At 40.0% G+C, this 18802-nt stretch overlaps 1 protein-coding gene across 5 annotated transcripts in view; it reads left to right on the forward strand.

Moving 5' to 3' along the window:
• MCU (mitochondrial calcium uniporter) overlaps nt 1–18802 on the forward strand; it is a 275222-nt gene that overhangs the window by 111750 nt on the left and 144670 nt on the right. The window lies entirely within an intron of this gene.

Consider the following 18802-nt stretch of genomic DNA (forward strand, 5'->3'; position numbering starts at 1 on the left):
ACCCGGGCATGTGCCCTGACCAGGAATCGAACCAGCAGCCTCTTGGTACATGGGTCAGTGCTCAACCACTGAGCCACACTAGCCAGGTGGAAAACAATTTTTTCTTTTTTATTCTCACTCGACATTTTTTTCTGCACTTATCTTCAGATAGAGGAGGAGGGAGAGAGGGAGGAAGGGAGAGAGGGAGGAAGAGAGAGAGGGAGGAAGAGAGAGAGGGAGAAACATCAATGTGAGAGAGACACATGGACTGTTTGCCACCCATACAACCCTAACAGGGTCCAGGGACAAACTGCAGCTGAGATACGTGCCCTTAGCGGAAACTGAACCTGGATCTCTCTGGTCCATGGGCCGATGCTCTAACTGCTGAGCCAAACCGGCCAGCAATTTTCAATCTAGCATTCTATGCTTAATCAAACTTTGAAATAAGCGTGAGGGAAAATAAAGACATTTGCAAACATGTAAGGTCTCCAGTTCTTCCTTCTAAGTACACTTTCTCAGGAAGCTATTAAAATATATGGGCTGTACCAAAGTGAGGACATAACCCTAAGAGATGGTGCCCAGGAAATGGAATATTAGAGGTAAAGGAAATGTTTAGAATAATGGCAAATGTACACCTTGAGAGAATGAGTTAATTTGTATGTGAACACTAATACCTTATGCTAGTTTTCTAGATGCATTACCTGCTCTAGAAGTGTTTTGCATAGATTTCCCATATGACCCAGCTCTTCCACTTCTAGATATATATCTAAGATAAATGAAGGCATATATCTACACAAAACTTGCATAAAAGTTTATACAATGTTCATAGTAGCATTATTCATAACAGCCAAAAAGTAGAAATAACCCAAATGTCCATGAACTAAGAATGGATAAACAGAGTGTGCTATATCCATACAATGGAATATTATTGTAACATTATTGTAACAAAAATGAAGTACTGATACATACTATAACGCGCATGAGCTTTGCAAATATGCTAAGTGAAAGGCAGTCACAAAAGACCACATATTGTCTCATTCCATTTGTATGTAATGTACAGAACAGGCAATCCATAGAGACAGAAAATAGATCAGTGGTTGCCAGAGCTGGGGAAAAGGGGCCTGGGGAGAGACTACTAATAAGCATAAGGTTTCTTTTTGGAGTGATGAAAATGTGCTAGAATTAGTTAGTGATAATTGTGGCATAACTTTGTGAATATAATAAAGACCACTGAATTGAAAACTTTACAAGGATGAATTTTGTGGTATGTAAACTATATCTCAAAGTAGTTAAAAAAATTAACTGTGGAAGAAGAAAATGGAAAATAAAGTTTGCCATTTCTCAAACAAAATGAAAGATAAAAATTATATGATCATATCAATAGATGCTGAAAAAGCATTTGACAAAATCTAGCACCCATTTTTTATAAAAAACACTCAGCAATGTGGGAATAGAGGGATCATATCTTGACAATAAAGGTAATATATGAAAAATCTATAGCTAACATCATATTCAGTGGGCAAAAACTAAAAGCATTTCCCTTAAGAACAGAAACCTGACAGGGATGATCATTCTCCCTACTCTTATTTAACATAGTACTGGAAGTCTTAGCCATAGCTATTAGACATGAAGAAAACATAAAAGGGATCCAAATTGGAAAGGGGGAAGTGAAACTGTCATTATATGCAGATGACATGATACTGTACTTAGAAAACCCTAAAGAGTCCATCAAAAATCTAGAGTTAATAAATGAATTTAGCAAAGTAGCTGGATACAAAATTAACGTCAAGAAATCAACGGCATTCTTGTACACCAACAACGAACTCAATGAAAGAGAAACTAAAAAAGCAACCCCATTTATCATTGCGGCAAGAAAATTAAGATACCTAGAAATAAACTTAACCAAAGAAGTAAAGGACCTATTCGCAGAAAGTTACAGGTCACTGAAAAAAGAAATAGAGGAAGATATAAAAAAGTGGAAGCATATGCCTTGTTCATGGATTGGAATAATTAACATCATTGAAATGTCCATACTACCCAAAGCAATCTATAGATTCAATGCAATCTCCATCAAAATACCAACGACATATTTCACAGAACTAGAACAAATATTCCAAAAGTTTATATGGAACCAAAAAAGACCCTGAATAGCTACAGCAATCTTGAAAAAGAAGGATAAAGTAGGAGGGATCACAATGCCGGATATCAGGTTACACTTCAAAGCGACTGCAATCAAAACAGCCTGGTACTGGCACAAGAACAGGCATATAGATCAATGGAACAGAACAGAGAACCCAGAAATTAACCCAAGTCATTATGCTCAATTAATATTTGACAAAGGTGGCAAAAGCATACGGTGGAGTAAAGACAGTTTCTTAAATAAATGGTGTTGGGTAAATTAGACAGCTACATGCAAAAAAATGAAGCTAGACCACCAATTTACACCATACACAAGAATAAACTCAAAATGGATAAAAGACCTAAATGTGACCCATGAATCCATAAAAATTCTAGAAGAAAATGCAGGCAACAAATTTCAGAGATCACACGCAGCAGAATTTTCACTGATACAATGCCTAAGGCAATAGAAACAAAGGAAAAAATGAACACATGACACTACATCAAATTAAAAAGCCTCTGCACAGCAAAAGAAACAACCATCAAAATGGAAAGGGAACACACTGTATGGGAGAGCATAATTGCCAATGATACGTCAGATAAGGGGCTAATTTCCAAAATATATAGAGTACTCATACAATTCAACAAAAAGGAGACAGAACACAAAAAATGGGTAGAGGACCTAAATAGACACCTCTCCAAACAGGACATACACATGGGCAAGAGACATATGAAGAAATGCTCAACATCACTAATCATCAGAGACATGCAAATTAAAACAACTATGAGGTATCACTTCACACCTGTCAGAATGGCTGCCATCAACAAATCATCAAACAACAAGTGTTGGCGAGGGTGTGGAGAAAAGGGGACTCTAGTACACTGCTGGTGGGAATGCAGACTGGTGCAGCCACTATGGCAAACAATATGGTGTTTCCTCAAAAAAATTAAAAATTGAACTTCCATTTGACCCAGTGATCCTACTTCTAGGAATATACCCTAAGAAGCCTGAAACACCGCCCTGGCTAGTTTGGCTCAGCGGTTAAAGCTTCGACCTGCGGTCCAGAGAGACCCGGGTTCGGTTCCCGCTGAGGGCACATACCTCAGTTGCAGTTTGTCCCCGGCCCTGGTTGGGTCGTGCGGGTGGCAACCACTCGATGTGTTCCCTTCACTTCGATGTCTCTATTTTTCTCTCTCTTCCTCCGTTCTCCCTCCCACTCTCTCTGAACAAAAAATGGAAAAAATGTCCTAGTGTGAGGATTAAAAAAAAGAAGCCTGAAACACCAATCAGAAAGAATGTATGTACCCCTGTGTTTATTGCAGTGTTATTTGCAATCGCTAAGATCTGGAAACAGCCCAAGTGTCTATCAGTAGATGAGTGGATAAAAAAGCTGTGGTACATAAACACAACGGAATACTATGCAGCTGTAAGAAAGAAAGATCTCTTATTCTTTGATCTGACATGAATGGATCTGGAGTGTATTATGCTAAGCGAAGTAAGCCAGTCTGAGAAAGACAAGTATCATATGATCTCACTTATTTGTGGAATATAATGAACAAAACAAGCTGAGGAACAAAATAGACCCAGAGACATGGAAGTGGGGTGCAGACTGACAAACCTTAGAAGAGGGGGTGGGTGGAGGAAAGAGATAAACCACAGAATTTATATGCATGCATGCATAAACATGGACATAGACAATGATGTTGGGTGGAATGGGATTGGGAGGAGGGTGTCAAAGGGGGGGGGTATCTATAACAAAAATAAATAAAATAAATGAATAAAAAATAATAAAGTTTACCAGTTCTTTTAAAGTCATGTTCTAAGATATTTCTTAGCTAATATTGTGTGTGTATCTCTGTGTGTTTTGGATGAATTAAAACAAGAGGGGGAATGATACTTTTGTTGTCATTTATTAAAACATATTTATCATAATCTCTTATGAGAGCAGGCACATGGTGCCTACTTTATTCAGCTGGAAAGCCACAGAGCTTCACTTCACCACCCCCAGCCTTCAATAGTCCCATAATCCAGAAAGGTCTAGCAAAACGAAAAAAAAAGACGAAGACGAAGATGAAAAAGAAGAAGACCTGATGTAGTGATATCTGAGTTTTATCATAGTTACTGCATTTCTGTTTATTTCCTGTTAATACCTCCCTTAATACTCACAAGGTTATTGTGACAATCAAAGGAAGTTTTAGGCAGGAAAGGGCCCTTAAAGAATTAAAAACACTCTACAAATGTAAAGTAACAAATATAATGGATTGGAATGGTTTTTTTAATTTGATGACTTGTGATGTGCATTTAATTGGTTTGACTGACTTGCAGAGACAGTAATTCAAAGAATAATTTATTCATTTATTTCTGGGTACTTTTACCCTCCTGATATAATTTAAAAAATTGGAACACTCCAGTGGGGTGGGGGGTGGGGGAATAATAGCGAGATTTTTGATGTAAAAGTTGGTATCTTGTTATTGGTAATCAGGAAATATTTGATGAATTGAATTTTTCAGGTAAAGATTTAGGGGATCTGAAATTGTTGAGGTGTGAAGCTACTTGGAACCAGTAGGGACCTCTTTGTTGACATATAAACTGATGTCTCCTTAGCCTGGGCTACAAGCCTTTACAATTTTTCCCCGTAGCTTACTTTGCCTCTGACACTTTGCTTTCTCAGTGTCTTAGATTTATACATTTTAAATGAATCATTGTGGGGTTAAATTCAACTTAAAGCTAGCCAGGTTATAGGGGGTGAGGATTCCCAAAGGCAAAATATACACAAAGTATACTGTGTGTGAGGCATCATTCACTCATTCCATTTTTAGTTAAAACAAGGCTTTGGGGGTTTGAGTATTTGTTTGTTCTCAGAAATAGGTGGTTGTGTGGTTGTACATAAGTAGATGTTTTGTTTTCCTGGGAATCAGTTGAGACGTGAGCATAGGAACTTAACCTGAGCTAATTTCTACGTGAAGAATGAGAATGATGAGTTGCTTAACATACTTCAGATAAATAGGTATCTACTTTCATGTTAGTTCCTTTCATTTTCTTTTACCCCTTCCCTTGGTGCTGTGATATATTTAAGGTCTTTGTGGCAAATGTATAATGATCCTGGAGCCTTTTTTTTTTTTTTTCCTTGCTCTATTTTTTTTTTATCCTCACCCGAGGACATTTTTGCATTTTTTGTTCGGACAGAGCAGGAGGGAGAGAGAGAAAGAGAGAGAAAGAGAGAGAGAAACATCGACATGAAAGGGACAGATTGAGTGGCTGCCAACCGCACGACCCAACCAGGGCCGGGGACAAACTGCAACCGAGGTACGTGCCCTTAGTGGGAACTGAACCCGGGTCTCTCTGGACCGCAGGCCAACGCTCTAACTGCTGAACCAAACCGGCCAGGGCTTTTTTTTTCTTTATTGTTGAAAGTATTACAGATGTCCCTCCTGTTGATCCTGGAACCTATTTTAGTGACAGGATCTTTGTAGATAATCCAAATGATTGATAGAATGAGGACACTGTTATTTGTGGTCATGCATAGGCTGCAGAAAAGGGGAAACTCCTTTTTAGTCTCATCAGATATTTGGGGTCACTTCCATGAGGGAAACTAGTGAGTGCTGCCAGGACTCCTCTCTATAGTCCGGATTATAATTCTCCCTACTCCATCCTCTTTTGCTGTTGCTGATTCCACAAAATAGTATACTTTAACCACACATTTGGATGAGAGGGACCCAAGAATTGGCAATACAAAAGAATGCCATATCCCTTCTCAGTCTACCTGAAATCTTATGTAGTGCTTGTAGAAGAGTAGGGCTACTTACACTGGTCCATTTCCTTTTGTAGCATGCCAGATACATTTTCACCTTCACACTGTATGTATTTCTTCACTCATGCTTTTCCAAATGGTCTCTTGTTCTTTCCAATTTATTTTAATCCTGCCTATTTTTAAAAAATATATGTATGTTTTTATTGACTTTTTAGAGAGAGAGGAAGGGAGAGAGAGACAGAAATATCAGTTGGCTGCCTCCTGCACACCCCCTACTGGGGATCGAGCCCACAACCTGGGCATGTGCCGTGACCAGGAATCAAACTGGTACCTCTCCGTCCATGGGGTGACACTCAATCCACTGAGCCACACTGGCCAGGCTAAATTCTGCCTGTTTTTAAAATATAGCTGTGTTTCTACCTCTTCTGTAAAACTCATTTTAACTTTAACTTTACAAGGGTGTGTGTTTATTTTCTCTTACTGCTTTGTAAGTTCCTTGCATACAGGGCTCATGCATTATTTGCATCTTGGCTGGTACTTAGCATGGCCAGGAACAACAGAGGTTATTGTGACTCTAGTGTTGCTGTCTGACATCCTGCAGTTGTATACAAGTGACTAGCCCTTGAATTGTAAAGGAAACCAGATAAATGATCAAGAATCCAGGGAATTTAGAAATATTTGTGACTGGTGGTGTCTCTCACTGGACCCTCCTACTAAGGCAGTTTGCAGCCTACAGTTCCATAGGAAAGTGTGAAGGGAGTTTCCAGCCATAAAAAAGGAAATAGTAACTAAATTAGTATGAAGTTTTTGCTGACTTCACTTTAAGCATAATCAATATCCATCCTAAATTCTTCATTGAATAGTTTAAATGAAAGTACTGCATTGCACATGCTCTGCCTTGGCTAAAGAATATCAATGTGTAGATTGATTTCAAGTTGGATTTTATTACCTAGCATAAGTACACCATCTAGGTGCAGTCTATGTAAAGCCTCCAGATAGTTTGAAGGATTATATTATGCTGTTGATTTTTCTTTTACTTTTCAATTACAGTTGACATTCAATATTATATTAGTTTCAGGTATACAGCATAGTGGTTAGACATGTGTGTGTGTGTGTGTGTGTGTGTGTGTGTATATATATTTATATATATATAGCTTACAAAATTTATCCCTTGATAAATCAAGTAACCCCCACCACACATACCATACATAGTTATTACAATATTATTGACGATATTCCCTATGCTATATTTTACATCCTGTGACTATTTTGTAACTGCTAATTTGTACTTCTTTAGCCTTTTACCCTTTTCTTTTTTCTATCCTCACCTGAGGACATTTTTTTTTTTTTTAATTTATCTTCAGATAGAGCAGGAGAGAGGAAGAGAGAGAGAGAGAAACATTGATATGAAAGAGACACATCGAGTGGTTACAACCCACACAACCCCAACCGGGGCCCAGGGACAAACTGCAGTTGAGGTACATGCCCTTAGCAGGAACCAAACCCAGGACTCTCTGGTCTGCGGGCTGATGCTCCAACCGCTGAGCCAAATCGGCCAGGGTGCCTTTCACCCTTTTCAGTCAGCCACCCAACCCTCCTCCTACCTGGCAACCATCAGTTTGTTTTCTATATCTTTGAGTTTCTTTGTGTTTTGTTAGATTCCACATATAAGTGAAATTATATGACATTGGCTTTGTCTGACTTATTTCACTTAGCATAATACCCTCTGGGTTTATCCATGTTGTTGCAGATGGTAATATTTTATTCTTTTTTATGGCTGAGTAATATTCCATTGTATATACATACCACTTTTTGTTGTTGTTAATACTCACCCAGGGATATTTTTCCATTGACTTTTTAGAGAGACTGGAGGGGAGGGAGGGAGGAAGATAGAAAGAGAAAGAGAAACACTAATGTGAGAGAGACACATTGATTGGCTGTGTCCCGCATGACCCTGACTGGAGCTGGGGATTGAACCTACAACCCAGGTACATGCCCTTGACCAGAATCAAACCCGTGACCCTTCAGTCCAAGGGCCTAACTCTAACCACTGAGCAACACCAGCCAGGGCGGTACCACTTCTCTTTTTTTTAAAAACTCATCTTTATTGTTGAATGTCCCCCCTTTTTATCCCCATTGGTCCCCTCCTCCCCAATCCCGTCCCCCTCCAGCCTTCTACACATTGTCATCGGTGTCCATTGTTTATGCATATATGCATAGAAGTTTTTGGTCTATCTCATCCCACCCTTCCTTCTCTTCCCTTTGAGGTTCATCAGTTTAACAACCAATTTGCACTTCTTAATTCTTTCATCTTTTTCACCCATCCCCCAGCCCCCACATATCTGGCAAGCAACAAAATGTTCTCAGTATCTATGAGTCTGTTTCTGCTCTGCTTACTCTTTTGTTTGTAGATTCAATTGTTGATAGATATGTATTAATTGACATATTATTGTTCATATTTTTGTTCTTCTCCTTCAAGAAGACCCTTCAACATTTCATATAATACTGGTTTGGTGGTGATGAATTCCTTTAGCTTTTTCTTGTCTGGGAAACTCTTGATATTCCATTGATTTTAAATGATAGTTTTGCAGGATAGAGTAATCTTGGTTGTAGGTCACTGCTTTTCATCACCTTGAATATCTTTTGCCACTCCTTTCTGGCCTGCAAAGTTTCTTTTAAGAAATCAGCTGACAGTCTTATGGGAGCTCCTTTGTAGGTAACGAACTGCTTTTCTCTTGCTGCTTTTAAGATTCTTTCTTTGTATTTAACCTTTGGCATTTTGATGATGATGTGTCTCGGTGTGGACCTTTTTGGGTTCATTTTGTTTGGAGCTCTCTGTGCTTCCTGGTCTTGTATATCTGTTTCCTTCACCAAGTTATGGAAGTTTTCTGTCATTATTGTTTCAAATAGGTTTTCAATTTCTTATTCGCTTTCTTCTCCTTCTGGTACCCCTATGATGTGAATGTTGGCATGCTTGAAGTTGTCCCAGAGGCTCCTTACACTATCCTCAATTGTTTGGAATTTATTTATTTATTTATTTATTTATTTAGTTATTTATTTATTGCTGTTCTGATTGGGTGTTTTTGCTTCCTTATATTCCAAATTGAAGTAAACCTGTTTGCTTCTTGGCTTTCCCTACTCTACTATTGATTCCACGTAATTTATTTTATGTATTCTTGATGTTATAACTAAGAACATCATTGCTTTTCATCACCTTGAATATCTCACTAAGGTCTCCTTGAAGGTCTCACCAAGTTTCCTAAATGTCTCACCAAGTTCGTTGCACAACCTTATAACCTGTGTTTTGACTGCTGCATCTGATTGATTGCTTATCTCTATTTTGTTTAGTTCTTTTCCTGGAGTTTTGTTCTTTTCTTTCATTTGGGACATGTTTCTTTGCCTTCTTCTTTTGGCTGCTTTCCTGTGATTGTTTCTATGTATTAGGTAGAGTTGCTGTGTCTCGATAGCCTATTGTTGTAGGTGTTCTGTAGGATCCAGTGGCACAGCCTCCCTGATCACCCCAGCTGGGCCTTCGAGGTGCACCCCTAATGTGGACTGTACACCCTTCTGTTGTAATTGAGTCTTAATTGCTGTTGGCACATCAATGGAGGGATTTACTCAGGCTGATCAGCTGCAAGGACTGGCAGTGCCCACTAACCACTGGCCTCTGACTACCTTGGAGGATCAGCTGTGTAGGGGCCCACCACAGAGAGAAAGACTTACTTCAGCAGGACTCTGGTATGCACTTAGTAGGCATATTGAGTGTGTCACTTGTGGGGGTGGTTGGGTGGTGCTGTTTCGACGTGGTCTGAAGCTGTCCACTGGGTGTGTTGGCTCTGGGGCAAGGTTAGCCACTGCCTATGTTCTATTTGAGGCCATCGGCATAAGCTACAAAGTGATCTGCAGATGGCTGCTTCTTGTGTTGGGCTTGGAGGTACCCAGGAAAAGCCAAGTTGTGAACCAAGGCTGGTTGCTTCTAGTGCCAGGCCTGGGGCCTCTTAACGAAAAGTACGGGGCTCGCTGAGACCAGATGCTGCTTGTTTGAGAGATTTTAGGGAACTCTGAAGCAGGATTCAAGACAGGTGAATTTTATAGTACAGCCTTTGGAAACAGCTTGGGTGGGCCTAAAAGTTGGGTGGAGCAGGGCCTCAGGGAATTAGCAGGGTGGGCAAACAGTGTGAGCCAGGTTGCTGGAGTCTCAGATCTGGCAGCCATTTGCTGCCCCTGGGAAGGGCTCACCAAAGGAACATCAGTCTCTGCCAGCATGTCTGTCCAGGAGGAAGCCCCCTCTCTACCCCTCGTCCTGAGGCCAAACAGCTCAGTTCTTCCCTGTATGTCTCTGGTGCCCCTCAAGCCTACTCTCCTTCGAGCTTAGAGGGAACAAGTCCAAGTAAGTCCATGCATGGACCCTTTAAGAGGGCCTTGGGCTCCAGCAGCTGTAGCCTCCCTCAGCCTCAGTTCCCACTGATTTTTCCAGCCAGAAGTGATGGGGACTTCTCTTTTTGGCACTGGAAACCTGAGCTAGGAGCCTGCTGTGGGACGAGGACCCCTCACTCCTCAGAGAGGACCTTCCCAGCCAAGGTAGCCCTCCTGATTATTATCTGCCACACGTGTGTGTGGGACCAGTCCGTCAGCGCCTCCGTCCCTCCTACCAATCTCAATGTGGCTGCTGCTTTAATTTTGTAGTTGTAGGACTTCCGTTAAGCTCAATATCAGGCAGTTCTGAATGATGGTTGTTCTGTAGTTTAGTTGTAATTTTTATGTGTTTGTGGGAGGTGATACCACGTTTACCTACGCTGCCATCTGGACTGAAAGTCCTTGTTCTACTTCTTTAATAAATTTTCTGTCAATAGACACTTAGATTGTTTTCATATCTTGGCTATTGTAAATAATGCTGCAATGAACATAGGGATGAAACATTCAAAGTGATGAAAAGCAAGGGACTACAATCAAGATTACTCTACCTAGCAAGGCTATCATTTAGAATTGGAGAGATAAAGAACTTCCTAGACAAGAAAAATGTAAAGGAGTTCATCACCCCAAAACCAGTATGACAAGAAATATTCAAGGCTCTTCTTTAAGAAGAAGAAGGAGGCCCTGGCCAGTTTGGCTCAGTGGTTGGAGCGTCGGCCTGTGGTCCAGAGAGAACTGGGTTCAGTTCCCGCTAAGGGTGTGTACCTCGGTTGCAGTTTGTCCCCGGCCCTGGTTGGTTGTGCAGGTGGCAGCCACTCAATGTGTTCCTTTCACATCGTTGTCTCTCTCTCTCTCTCTCTCTCTCTCTCTCCCTCTCCCCCTCTCTCCCTCCCTCCCACTCTATCTGAACAAAAAACGGAAAAAACAAAAAAACAAAAAAAAAAAGGAAGGAGGAGGGACATGTGGAGGGGAAGATAAAATATACGAATCATAAAATGGCAGTAACTACATACTTCTCAACAATTATTTTAAGTGTAAATGGATTAAATGATCCAATCAAATGACACAGGGTACCTGAGTGGAGAAGAAAACAAGAGCCATACATATGCTGTGTACAAGAGACCCAATTCAGATTGACAGACAAAAAGTGAAGGGATGAAAAAAGATATTTCATGCCAATATCCCTGATGAACATGGATGCAAAACATATGAACAAACTGAATTCAGCAATACATTAGAAAGATCATACACCGTGATCAAGTGGGATTTCCTCCCTAGATTATGTTGTTAAAATTTTCCCCATTCTTTCACTCCCATCCCCATGCCCAAAACAACTGTGATACTCTTCATTTTAGAATATTATAGGAGAAAGGCATGTAAAAAACAAGTATGGCTTTTTGAAGTTATATGTTTTGAACCAATATAAGGAATTGCCACATGCCACTCATTTGAGTCTGTCTTTGTCATCTCTGAGGTTTTGCAAATACTGTGTGAACCCTCTCTTTCTAAAAGAGTTTGCTTAGTGGGACAGTGTTGGGATTTCTAGCCCGTTTTCTTGAAGTAAAAATATGTGAACTTAAACATTGCAGGATGAAGAGAGGTTTTTTTTTTGGAGGGGAGGGGGAGAGCAGTTGTATTCAGAGTGTTACTATAGAGCATATACTGTTCATTTTATCAAAAGAAAAGGGAAAAGAGAGATCATGCCAATAAAAACACATAGAGTGGAACGAGGTGGAGAATAAAGTGTGAAAAGTGCCTAAAATCAGATGCATGTAGGAAGGATCTTCCCCATGATTAGCTCCAAATTCTTTTTTAGATAGCATTGCTTGTTTCTTTCTTTCTTAGTTCTTTTTTTTAATTCTTTTACTTTGTCCTGGACTGTTTAGTTTCAAAAGAAGGCTGAGGCCCTGGCCGGTTTGGCTCAGCGGTTAGAGCGTCGACCTGCGGTCCTGAGAGACCCGGGTTCGGTTCCCGCTAAGGGCACGTACCTCGGTTGCAGTTTGTCCCTGGCCCTGGCTGGTCGTGCGGGTAGCAGCCACTCGATGTGTCCCTTCACATCGATGTTTCTCTCTCTCTCTCTCTCTCTCTCTCTGTTCCTCTCTCTCCCTCCCACTCTACGTGAACAAAAAATGGAAAAAATGTCCTCGGGTGAGGATGAAAAAAAAAAAACTTTAATAAAAATTAAAAAAAAGAAGGCTGAGGAGAAGTTTATTATGAGGCTTAGAACCAAAGGCATTATTGACATTTACCAGCCCCCCAAAGTCAATATCCAATTACTATACCTTTTTGGCTGTTCCACAAAATTAACACTGCTGTTTGGGTCAAGGGAAAGCAGAGGAAGCCTGGCACTGTTGGAGGTCATAGTTCCTTGCTTAACCCTTCATGTTGTGCTGCAAGATTGAGGAGCTCATTACCTGGATCTCTGAGGGGTTGGCATTTTCAAAGAAAAAATTTCCTTCTACTTTGTCTTGAGAACCAATGTAAAGAGTATTGTATAATACTCTTCATAGAGAGAAAGAAATTGCTTTCTTTGGATTTGACTAAAAGGAAGTACACAGGCTATTTTATTTATACACACACACACACACACACACACACACATATCCTTTCAAATTAATGCTGTCATATTGGGGAAAAGCTTTGCCTATTTTCTTAATTGATCTCTTAGAATTATGCCTTTTATGCAGATAGTAATTGTGGTTTTTAAAGCTAATCTGTATGATTTATTTACTTAAAATCAAGCCACCTTGTAGCCATGCATAATTTTCCTGAGCATTTTGTTGGAAGGTAAATGCAGTAATTAATTGGCTACAGTTAGTTGTAGGAGAGGTTTAAGAATAAATTTAATTAAGTGTGCTGCCTACTGTCATATCTAAGAAGGATGGAAAGTCCTGTAAAGCGATTTGTTCCCTGGATGTCCTTGTCAGGAAAAGCTCTCTATATACCCAGTAGCTTCTATAAATGTTAATGTGACACGGAGCAGGGAGACAGAGGGCCATCTCATTTCAGCATAGGTTGCTGGGGGAAGTCTGTCCCTTGGTATGCGTGGGTGTGTGTGTGAGGGCCTCTGAGCATGCTGGATAAAGTATACTGCAGAGCAGCTTTGCCTTTTCATTGGGCTCTGGTGTGGGGAATCCCTCCTACTCCATGGATTTGGGGAAATTCCTAAATGCTGATGCATTTTCAGGTCTAAAATGGTAATGCCTTTGGAGTGAGGAGCAAAGCGCACATAGAGAATGTTTTGAAAAAGTGAAACAACCAATTCCTAGTGTGTCTTTTATTTGCTTGATAGAGCTGTGCAAGCATAATCTTGCTGTTGTCAAGGAATTTGGGATTCCACATAGTCCAGGGATTGCTCTTCATTTACCCGGGCTCCTCCTGCTCTAGTTATTTAGCATGCAGATGTAGTTTCATGATCCAGTAGGAGAATCTCCCCAGTTTCCACATATATCATGCAGTCAGTGAGGCAAATGGTAGTGGTAGCTGCTCCTGACAAACCTGGCAGTGCTTCTTCCAGCAGTTTCTAGTAACCTTGGTGTCTCTGCAGCAAGGTTAGTGGTTATGTATTTACTGAAGTTACATCTTTCTTTTTTGCTTCTCTCTCTGCCTCTATCTGTACCCCTACATCCCCTCCTGCCACCCCCTACACTTAGGTTTATAAACTTGTCTATGGTATGCTGGAACTAGACATGCATTATTAAAATACATTTTAGAGTTTTTAAAAATGTGCATAATAGAAATATATCTAAGTGTTTAAAACATTCTCTGGGCCCAGCCGGTGTGGCTCACTGGTTGAGTGTCGACCCATGCACCAAGAGGTCGCCGGTTCCATTCCCAGTCAGGGCACATGCCCAGGTTGTGGGCCCAATACCCAGTGGGGGGCATGCAGGAGGTGGTCAGTCGATATTTGCACTCATTGATGTTTCCATTTCTCTCTCTCCTTCTTCTTGTCTTTCTCTCTAAAATCAATAAAGAAAAAATACTTTTAAAAAATAAAAACATTCTCTGAGTGTCATAATTAGTGGCAGATGAAGGAAACAGAATATAAAATAGCCGGATATTTTGTACGAAGTCATGCTTATTGAGTAGACATTTATCTGACAAACTGAAGTGAGCTTCTTTTGTGTGTTGGCATATAGGCCAGAATTGCAATTTTATTCACTTTTTGGTATTTATGTAAAATTCTTCTGTTGATTTATTTCATAGAAATAAGGGCTCACTTTATCTCTGCCCCTTGTTTATAATAAGATCCTACAAGGGTACCAGTTTTCACCTTGGTTTAATTTGTAAGGAAATCATTATCATGTATGTGTAGCCACCTAATTTAGTGTTAGTTACCTAATAATAGAAATGGCTGAGAAGATAATCCCTTTGGAAAGGACATTTTTACAGAAATCAAAGTGTGTTTCTTAGCAACTTGTAATTAATAGGTGTTTATTGAAGATACACTCTGGGAATGTATTGAGCACTTTACAAATTCTGAAGAAGAATATATCCTTGTCTACAAGATGCTTTCACCAATCTGAGGAGACGAAAGTTGTCCATGGTACAGTAAGCGAATAAGACTGTATTAAATAAGGTACAAAAAAGGAACTTTAATGCAGTAAAAGATCAAGAATAGAATGATACATAATGGACTGATTTGCCCCTGAGATAATTTTATTAGACATCAGATTGGTGCTCACAGATGTAGTTCTGGATGACTGTGGAGTTATGGCTAGTTTAAAAAAATAGATCCATATCCTGCCTTTGAAAACATTGACATTTAGTGAGCAGCCACTGCTTTTGCTACCTAAAAAAATGAGTCACATATGGTAGGCAGAGATGAGTTTTTAGAATCAGATCCATCCCATTTTAAATCCTAACTGTGTCGGCTCTTTCTATTACCTTAATAATGTAATATAAAATGATTTTAATATTAAGCTAAATAAAACATAATTTAAAAGATATGCCTGTTGGAGATTCCAAAATGGCAGTGGAGTGAACGGAAGCTACACAGACCATCTCCCAGAACTAAACTGGAATTACAACTATAACACAGACGAATCGACGGGAAAAACCAACAGAAAGCAACTTGCGAGGACCATATAACCAGAGACACTAACTCGATCCTGGTAGGATTGCGCAGGCGCGAGACGGGGGCTGGGAGCCCACAGTCAGCAGCTCGGCAGCGGCCTCAGCTGGGAGCGACGCCCTCGGGTTACACTCCCAAGCGGCTCAACAGCGCAGAGCCGGGTCAGAGGCTAAAAAAGTCACAGCCACTCACCTTGGGCTCCGGCAGACGGAGGGCAGACTGGTCTAGAACTGTGTCGGGACACTCGGGATTTGGACGGCTCTCAGACCTTTTGCTGAGTTGCTGCCAGGCAGAACGGAGGCCATATTGCTACCTCCCAGGGCTCTGGGGAGAGGCAGCAGCCCCTCCCTCGGAGATCCACCCCACCCTGTGGGCCACTGAAGTGCTGATTGAAGCTCATTAACAACCAGCATCTGCCCCACCCTCGTGAAATCCCTTTATGCTGAGCACCTGAGGGAGTTTTTCAATCAACTGACAACCCAAAACTCATCAAGTAACTTCGACTGCTAGCCTCCAGCCAAAAAGTTAGAGGATAATAGTACTGTTGCTGGGCTAGCAACTTTAACCAGGAAAGTAAGACTTGACAGTGGTGTTTAACGTGGGTCCTCCCTTGCTCATCTAAACCCAGGAGAGGGAGCCACAATCAGCAGAACACCAACACCCATAGGGAAAACATGACAGGCTGCAAAGCCCACTGTGATAGCCAAAATGGTGAAACACAGAAACAGAAGCCAAATGAAAGAGCAAGAGACCTCCACTGAAGATGAGATCAATGTGGAGCAGTTAGGCATGTTAACAGAGCTAGAATTCAGAGCCATGATGTTGAGGAAGCTCAACAACATGAGTAAGGACATAGAGATGCTAAAAATAAGCCAACTGGAAATTAAAAAACATCAAGAAGAGAAAAAAAATGACATATCAGAAATGAAAAACACATTGGGAGGTTTAAAAAGCAGAGTAGAGGAAGCTGAGGACTGGATAAGTGAATTAGAAGATAGGGTAGAAAAACCCAACCAATCAGAAAACCAAAAGGAAAAAAACGATTAAAAAACAGGAAGACAGCTTAAGAGAACTGTAGAACAACTGGAAATGTAATAATATTCGCATCATATGAGTCCCCGAAGAAGAAGAAAATAAGGAAGGGATAGAGAATATATTAAAAAAAATAGTGACAGAAAACTTCCCTAATTTGGTGAAGGAAGAAGGCATTCAAGTTCAAGAAGCACAGAGAGTCCCATGTAAGAAGAACCCTAACAGGCCCACACCAAGACACATAGTAATTAAAATGCCAAAAATTAAAGACAAAGAGAGAATCTCAAAAGCAGCAAGAGATAAGCAACAGATTACCTACAAAAGAAACCCCATAAGGCTCTCAGCTGACTTCTCACAAGAAACACTACAGGCCAGAAGGGATTGGCATGAAGTAATCAAGGTCATGAAAAACAAGGATCTGAATCCAGGAAAACTCTACCCAGCAAGGCTATCATTCAAAATAGAAGGTAAAATAAAGAGCTTCCCAGACAAAAAAAGCTAAGGGAATACATTAGCACCAAACCAGCACTGCAAGAAATGTTAAAAGGACTGCTGTAATTAGCAGGAGAATTGGGAAGAAAAATAGAACCACACTAAACAAAAATGGCAATAAATAAGTACATATCAATAATCACCTTAAATGTAAATGGATTGAATGCCCCCATAAAAAGACACAGAGTAGCTGATTGGATAAGAAAGCATGACTCCTCTATATGTTATTTACAAGAGACCCACCTCACAACAAAAGACTCACATAGGTTGAAAGTGAAGGGATGGAAAAAAATTTTCCAAGCAAATGGAAAGCAAAAAAAAATCTGGGGTAGCAATACTCATATCTGATAAAATAGATTTCATAATGAAGGCCATAACTAGAGACAAAGAAGGACACTACATAATATTGAAATAACCTATCCAATAGGAAGATATAACTTTGATAAACATATATGCACCCAATATAAGAGCAACAAAATATATTAAAAATCTTCTGGAGGACTTCAAAGGAGCAATCGATAGCAATACAATCATAGCAGGGGACTTCAACACCCCGTTGACAGCACTGGATAGATCCTCTAGACAAAAAATTAGCAAGGAAACAGAGACTCTAAATGCAGCACTAGATTTAATAGATATCTACAGAGAATTACACCCCAAAACTACAGAATACACATTCTTCTCAAGTGCACATGGGACATTCTCAAAGATAGACCACATGATAGGACACAAACTAAATCTCTACAAGTTCAAGAAGATTGAAATCATATCAAGCGTCTTCTCGGGTCACAATGGCCTGAAACTAGAAGTCAATTGCAACAAGAACATACAAAGACATTTGAACACATGGAGGCTAAATAGCATGTTATTAAACAATGAATGGGTTACCGAAAAGATCAAGGAAGAAGTTAAAAACTTCCTGGAAACCAATGAAAATGAACACACAACAACACAAAATCTATGGGATGCAGCGAAAGCAGTTCTGAGAGGGAAGTTCATAGCACTACAGGCCTACCTAAAGAAACAAGAAGAATTTCTAATTAACTGTCTAACCTCACAACTTAAAGAATAGAAAGCAAACAAAAAGAAAACCCCAGAGCAAGTAGAAGGAAGGAAATAGTAAAGGTCAGAGCAGAAATAAATGACATAGAGACAAAAAAAAAACAAAAACAAAAAATTCAAATGATCAATGAAACAAAGAGCTGGTTCTTTGAAAAGATAAACAAGATTGATGGACCCTTAGCTAGACTCACCAAGAAACAGAGAGAGAGAACCCAAATACACAAAATCAGAAATGAGAGAGGAGAAGTAACAACCGACACCACAGAAATACAAAAGATCGTTAACAGCTACTATGAACAACTATATGGCAACAAATTCGGCAATCTAAGAGAAATGGACAAATTTCTAGAAACACACAGTCTCCCAAAACGACCGGGAGGAGATAGAAAACTTGAACAGACCAATAACATCTAAGGAAATTGAAGAGGTAATCAAGACTCTTCCAGCAAACAAAAGCCCGTGCCCAGATGGCTTCACGCGAGAGTTTTACCGAACATTCAAAAAAGAACTAACACTCATTCTCCACAAACTATTTCAAAAAATTCAAGAATAAGGAAGACTTCCAAACACGTTCTATGACGCCAGCATAATTCTAATTCCACAACCTGAAAAAGACACAACAAAGGAAGAAACCTACAGGCCAATATCCCTGATGAACATAGACGCCAAAATCCTGAACAAAATACGAGCAAATTGAATCCAGCAATACATCAAAAAAATTATTCACCATGACCAAGTGGGATTCATTCCAGGGATGCAAGGCTGGTACAATACTCACAAATCAGTAAATGTGATACACCACATAAACAAAATGAAGAATAAAAATCACATGAGCATATCAATAGATGCTGAAAAAGCACTCGACAAAATCCAGCATTCA

The sequence above is a fragment of the Molossus molossus genome, unplaced genomic scaffold (genome assembly GCF_014108415.1).
Source record: "Molossus molossus isolate mMolMol1 unplaced genomic scaffold, mMolMol1.p scaffold_m16_p_17, whole genome shotgun sequence".
Classification (NCBI taxonomy): Eukaryota; Metazoa; Chordata; class Mammalia; order Chiroptera; family Molossidae; genus Molossus; species Molossus molossus.